Source organism: Silene latifolia, chromosome 4 (assembly GCF_048544455.1).
Source record: "Silene latifolia isolate original U9 population chromosome 4, ASM4854445v1, whole genome shotgun sequence".
Lineage (NCBI taxonomy): Eukaryota > Viridiplantae > Streptophyta > Magnoliopsida > Caryophyllales > Caryophyllaceae > Silene > Silene latifolia.
Genome location: NC_133529.1, coordinates 51,349,842 through 51,357,041, shown reverse-complemented (window position 1 = coordinate 51,357,041; position 7,200 = coordinate 51,349,842). Strand labels below are relative to the sequence as shown.

Genomic DNA, 7,200 nt, shown 5'->3' with positions numbered 1-7,200 from the left:
GACCTTTCCTGTATCCGTCTCACAGTAAATCATCTAGGCTATTTGCAGCTGAGTCGATAGACTACCATGGTGAACCGAAATCTTGGCATGCTTTCTCTTATCTGATAATCTTTTTTATATTTTCTATCTTTATTGCTCTTTCTTTACTGCTCTTTCCTTTAAACCTTTTATTAGTTTAGAAATCAAAATTCAAACCCCCATTTGTGACCAAATAGACGGACCCTTAACAGATATCTTGCCTCCCTATGGAGATCGACCTTGCTTATCACTAGCTTCTTTGTTAGTTTTAATTAGGTTTATTTTTGGTACAAAACGACAGTAACAAATTTTGGCGCCGTTGCTGGGGAGGCAATAGCCCTATCTGTTTTTGTTTTCGTTTATTTTTATCCGTCTTAGGGAATTTTTATTCCTTGAGACAGTTCTCATTTATCTCTTTCAGTGTTGTGTATGCCCAGGTCAGACAGGTAAGATTTAGTTCCAGCTGATTCGGAGCCAGAAAGACTGTTTCGGCATAGACTCCGTATGCAAAGAGAACTTCGAAAGGAAGACTTGAGTACTTTCGAGCCCGAGCTACAACACTTCTTATTTGCAGAAGACCAGTCTTTTGAAGAAGACAATCTCATTTCTGCCAACAAGCCAGTAAAGATGCCTAATATTGCAAGTCACTCGGAGCCCTAAGAATCCTTGATTCCTAAAGGTTTTAACCTCCAAACTGAGGACGGTAACACTTTTGATAGCCGTCCGTCCTATATAAATCTGGTGGAAAGAAATCTGTATCGAGGTGTGGCGGGTGAAGATCCGCGAAAGCATATGGAAGTCTTTACCGACTATTACTCTACTATTCCCGTTACTAAGGGAGTAACTCAAGACAAGATAAAGGAAGTGCTTTTTCCTTTTTCTCTCGATGACTCGGCCGTGAGTGGTGATCGATCTTATTTGTCAGACTGCTGGTATCACCAACTGGGAGACTCTCGCACTTGCCTTCTACAAAAGATATTTCCCTCCACAACGCACTAACCAGCTGAGGGGTAAGACCACTAGTTTCAAGCAGGCACCTGATGAGACTTTCTATGAAGCTTGGTGTCGGTTCAAGAAGTTGGGGAGGTCTCTTCCTCACCATGGTTTTGATCAGTGGTTTTTGTGCAACCAGTTCTACAATGGGTTGTACGATGACCACAGAGCTATTCTTGACGCCTCATCCAACGGAAGATTTCAAAAGAATTGATACGTGCATTTTGTATAGTCTTTTTAGCCTATTTTAGCACGTATTTCCATGTACTTTTGTACTGTTTATATCGCATTATGCCCCGAATTGGCTACTTTGGTTCGTTTTGTACATTTTGTAGAAATGAACGTGAAAGTAGTGGAATCGTACCATTTTCGTCCTTCTTTGCATGCATTTTGAGGATACGGGATTTTTCTGAGCGAGATCTTGCATTGGGATGCGTGAAGGAACGGTCTACGAAGCAGTCGGCTACGAGTTTGGAGCTCTTCAGAGGAAGAACACTCGATCGAGCCCTTTTATTGGTCGATCGAGTGGTTTCTATGGCTGAGAATGGTGGATCGAGCAGTATTTTACTCGATCAAATAGTGCTGGAAATAGAGGTTACTCGATCGAGCGCTAATTCTACTCGATCGAGTAGATTGCCTGGAGAAGTACTCGATCGAGCTGTTTCAGACTGCTCGATCGAGTGGTTTTGTCTTCCATGGGCTTTAATTAGTCCGTGAACTTATTTTTAGTTAGTGGACTTAGCATTTTTCTATTTAAACGTACAATAACTAGGTCATTGGATTCTATCCAATAATCTATTATCTTATTATTCATCTTTCACTGCAAAAAAGACGGCGTTGCTTTTCCTCTCTACTGTAACTTTTGCTTTCGGATTTTCTCGCTCGGATTTAGTTGTTCTTTACGCCGGATTCTTGCGATTGTAATCTCTTACTCTCTTTTAATCTTAATCTTTCAATCATTTGCTTTAATTACTTGTTTTGTTCCTTTTTAATTCATGCCCTAATCTTTATTTATGCAATTTCATTATTATTTCATCATGTTTAATGTCATTTATTTCGTTGTTATTAGTTTTGACAATATTAATAGCATGAGTAGCTAACTTGTTTCATGTTAGGATTAGGGGATCTACGGTAGAAATATGACGATGTAGTGAATAGGTTAGATGAATTATTTGTGAGATTCTGTCCCCATGGCAATATAACTGTATTTACCGACTTAGTTGAGTACACGCTTCTGAGTCACCTTTTAATCTGGTTAATTTAATCCTGGATCGGAAGATTGGACTAAATAGACCTGCTATGAACAGTAGACTACCCTGACGAGGACGGAAGTTAAGTTAGTGGAAATTTAGGATAGAAAGTGGACCGGAAGGACCTTTCCATATCCGTCTCACATGTAATTTATCTAGACTATTTGCAGTTGAGTCACTAGACTACCGTAGTGAACCGAAGTCCTGACATGTCCCTTCTTTATTGATTACTTTATCTCTACTTTCTGCCTTTACTGCTCTTTCCTTGCTTCTCTTTCTTTTACTCTTTTAGTTTAGAAAATCAATTTACAAACCCCCCATTTTGTGACCAAATAGACGGACTCTTTACAGATATCTTGCCTCCCTGAGGAGATCGACCTGACTTCCCTAGCTATATAGTTAGTTTAGTTAGTTATTTTTGATAGGTATACGACTGCCCTGTCAAATTTCGATCGAGGGAAATATATACAGGAACTCTCGATCGAGTGGTTTTAAATCACTCGATCGAGTGATTTTGCAAAGGACACACAGGGAGTCTCTTAAACTTCCTTCTTTTTCTTATTACTTCCTTTCCTCTTTCATTATTTCGTCCTCCCTTCACCTTATTTGCGACAAAAAATCCCCAATATCTCCATTTTTATTTCCCTTATACCAAATCCACCACCTACATTTTATTCATTGATATTTAATCGTCCATTGCCCTCTGCTTTTCCCTTGATACTTGCTGTTTTACACGGTCAATTAGAGGAATTAAGGTTTGCGATTTTTCGATAAAAAATCGCCATTCTTGCTTGTTTTGTCGATTAATTGCTCAATTTGTAGGTTCCTCATCATCAAGTAAGTAATTCCAATACTTCTTTGCATTTTAATTTCATTAATCTTGCTTTTTATGAAGTGAATTAGGAATTAGGGTTTCGTGTATTCATTTTGGGTCGAATTTTTCGACTATAATTATGATTCTTTGCCCAATTTGCCTTACTTGATGATTAATTCCCTTATCTCATTGATTTTCACATGTTTACTTCGAATTTTATGGGAAATTTGCGATTAGGGTTCTTGTCAGTCGAAATTTTCGACTGTGAATCGGGTTTTTCCTGCTGCCATATGCCTAATTTACTTCAATTGTTGCTTAATTTGCTGCATTTGTTATCTGCTTCCCTTCCCCTATCGCTGATTACCTGCGTCATTCGAATTATTGAGGAAAAATTCGGGAATTAAGGCTGCCAGTCGAAAATTTCGACTGTTTAGGGAAATTCTCTGCTGTTTTCATGCTGTTTTCTTGTCAGTTTCCCCTGCCTATTTGACTAGGATGGATTCTAGCTCTATGCCTTCTACGAGCTCATTTTGCCCGATCCGTCCTTGTCTCTGTCTCGAGACGGTAGTCCCTGCCGCTACTACTACGTCTCCGCACCTTTTTGCATATTGTTTTTCTTATTTCTGCTGCGCGATCTTGTCTTTACTCCGCTAGCACCGCTTGCTAGTTGTTGGAATATGTGTCCTCCGACAATAATGCGATCACAACTGTCGATCATGATGATCACATGTTTAAGTCTCATTTTAAGAATACATGTGGGAAGTAATATTTTACTGTCAACTGGTCCACACATATCGGTAATGATTGGCTGACTAGAGTTTGACATTACTGTCGTGCGACGGTGGTGATCAGTTGATCCCCTTAGGTCATACCTATAGGGTAACACTCTTAATTGAATATTTAATTGATCGTATGACGATACGGGTTAATTAAATTACTTAAAATTGACGGACGATTTTGGTAGTAATATTTACGTATCTCATTATAATTTGATTAAATAAGATACGGTCTAAGTGATCGAATTGTTTTATTACTTAAATGAAATTATTGTTTACGGAAACAATTGAATCTGAATGAATAATTTATTATAAATACAAGATGTTGTGATTTATAATTGGTAAATCGTTTTGGTACAAGTAATTATGAATTAGTAAGTCGATTTTGTACATGACGTATTTTTATTAATACGTTGATTTTTAATATGTTAAAAATGCATGACAATTTTACATGACTTGTGACATGTGACAAATTGATAAATTGACAAAGATAAAATGGAATCCATTTTATCTTAAATGGACCGAAACATAGGGTGTATTAGGCTAAATATTGTGTTGATTATTTTAAGTGGAAAGCATAATCATTAACCTAACGGATAGCCATGCAAACCTAGTTGTTTTTGTGAAGAGCACCTTGATCATGCATTGGCCATCACCACCCCACCCCACCCGGTTTTGTCATAGAGAAAAGCCAAGGGTTTTTCTCTATAATTTACCTAATATACACTACATGAAAAACTAGTGCATTATTCATTCAAACACATCTAAAATATAGAGTTTTTAGAGAGAATATTGCTCCTTCTTCTCCCTTCTCTTAACCGAAAAACAAGAGACAAAATTCAATATTTTGGGTCAATTTTATTAAGATTAATATTGTTCTAGTATTAATAATATTAATCTTTTGAGAGGTTATCTTGGGTATAATTCCTTGGGAGGGATTCTAAGCTTGAATCCTTTGTTCATCCAATATCAGGAAGCTCAAGAACAAGTGAGTAGGAGAACTCAGTTGTGCCCATAATATCCGAAATCTCAATGTAAGGATGACGATTTCTTCTCTATATTTATTCATGTTTGCATGCATAAGATCTAAATTAATTTTATGACTAAATTAATAGTAACATATATGAATATGTTGAGTATAATGAGATATAGATTTCTAACACTAGCCCCGTTTCAGCCACAGCTGCTAGCACTGTTGCTAGCCTTTCTTCCTCAGCGGCAGTCTCTGCTGCACCCACTGCCGCAGCTTCACTTTCTACCTCAGGTCAGGTGAGCACCTCTGCTGCGTACTCACCTGCAGCCGCAGCTGCTTTGAGAGAGGCCCTTGTACCTCGTACCATCAGTGGACGGTCTTCTACTTCAGGTTCTAGAGGCCGGAGTCGTGGTCGAGCTACACCTGCTGCTGGCCGTTTCACGATCCGAGTGGACGACACTCTTGACTGCGAGTGGTTTCAGACTGCTCGATCGAGTGGTTTTGTCTTCCATGGGCTTTAATTAAGCCGTGAACTTGTTTTTAGTTAGTGGACTTAGCATTTTTCTATTTAAACGTATAATAACTAGGTCATTGGATTCTATCTAATAATCTATTATCTTATTATTCATCTTTCACTGCAAAAAAGACGGCGTTGCTTTTCCACTCTACTGTAACTTTTGCTTTCGGATTTTCTCGCTCGGATTTAGTTGTTCTTTACGCCGGATTCTTGCGATTGTAATCTCTTACTCTCTTTTAATCTTAATCTTTCAATCATTTGCTTTAATTACTTGTTTTGTTCCTTTTTAATTCCTGCCCTAATCTTTATTTATGCAATTTCATTATTATTTCATCATGTTTAATGTTAGTTATTTCGTTGTTTTTAGTTTTGATAATATTAATAGCATGAGTAGCTAATTTGTTTCATGTTAGGATTAGGGGATCTACGGTAGAAATGTGACGATGTAGTGAATAGTTTAGATGAATTATTTGTGAGATTTTGTCCCCATGGCAATATAACTTTATTTACCGACTTAGTTGAGTGCACGCTTCTGAGTCACCTTTTAATCTGGTTAAATTTAATCCTGGATTGGAAGATTGGACTAAATAGACCTGCTATGAACAGTAGACTACCCTGACGAGGACGGAAGTTAAGTTAGTGGAAATTTAGGATAGAAAGTGGACCGGAAGGACCTTTCCATATCCGTCTCACATGTAATTTATCTAGACTATTTGCAGTTGAGTCACTAAACTACCGTAGTGAACCGAAGTCCTGACATGTCCCTTCTTCATTGATCACTTTATCTCTACTTTCTGCCTTTACTGCTCTTTCCTTGCTTCTCTTTCTTTTACACCTTTAGTTTAGAAAATCAATTTACAAACCCCCCATTTTGTGACCAAATAGATGGACTCTTTACAGATATCTTGCCTCCCTGAGGAGATCGACCTGACTTCCCTAGCTATATAGTTAGTTTAGTTAGTTATTTTTAATAGGTATACGACTGTTCTGTCAAGAATATTGATGATGATAAGGGATGGGGCATTATAGAGGAGATGGCGACCCATTGTGCTGAATATGGGAACCCACGGGACGGTATTCGAACGGTCCATTCGGTTGATAAGGCAGTCGTGGTTCAGCTGGAAGCCATGATTGCTCGGTTTGATAGATTGGAGCTGCAATCTGCTGGAGATCAACAGACGGTTCATCTGTTGACTAGACAGGAAACTGTCACTTGTGAGAGGTGTGGAAGCGATGACGGTCATACTGCTATTGACTGTCTTACTGAGAAGGAGCAAGTCCTTGCCTTTCAGCAATATAGGCAAGGAGGAGGTTCATATTACAACAATCAAGGGGCAGTCCATCCCAATTTGAGGTGGACTAGTCAAAATGTTCTTAATCCCACTCCTCCACTGCAGCAGCAGCAGCCATATGTCCCTCCTCATAAAGCTCAACAAGGCTTCCAAAAGCCTCCTTCTTTTCCTCCACCAAATCAAGGAGCATCATCTTCAAGTGGGGTAAGTGAGCTAGCTGAGTTAAAGACAATGCTTCAGTCATTGACAAAGCAATGGCAACTAAGTGACCAACAGAAAGAAGCATCCATCAAGTCACTTAAAACTCAAGTTGCTCAACTCGCCGCTAATCAGTCCACGAGGAAACCGGGTCATTTGCCGTCCCAATATGTGAAGAATCCACACGAGACGGTAAACCTGATTAATTTAAGAAGTGGTCGTTCATATGAAGGACCAAAATTGTCAACTTTAGATGACATATCAGACCCGAGGATGGCCATAAATGCTAATGAATAGTCAATTGTCGCTGAAGATAAGCTTACCACGAAGAATATACTCGTTCGACTAATCTCTGGTGGTCGATCGAGT

The 7,200-nt window shown here is 38.7% G+C and overlaps 1 non-coding gene across 1 annotated transcript; it reads right to left on the bottom strand.

Moving 5' to 3' along the window:
• Positions 1-1,019: 1,019 nt before the first annotated feature.
• LOC141654053 (small nucleolar RNA R71) lies at positions 1,020-1,125 on the bottom strand. Its single transcript, XR_012547633.1, has one exon. It is a non-coding gene; the product is annotated as a small nucleolar RNA R71 (small nucleolar RNA).
• Positions 1,126-7,200: the final 6,075 nt, after the last annotated feature.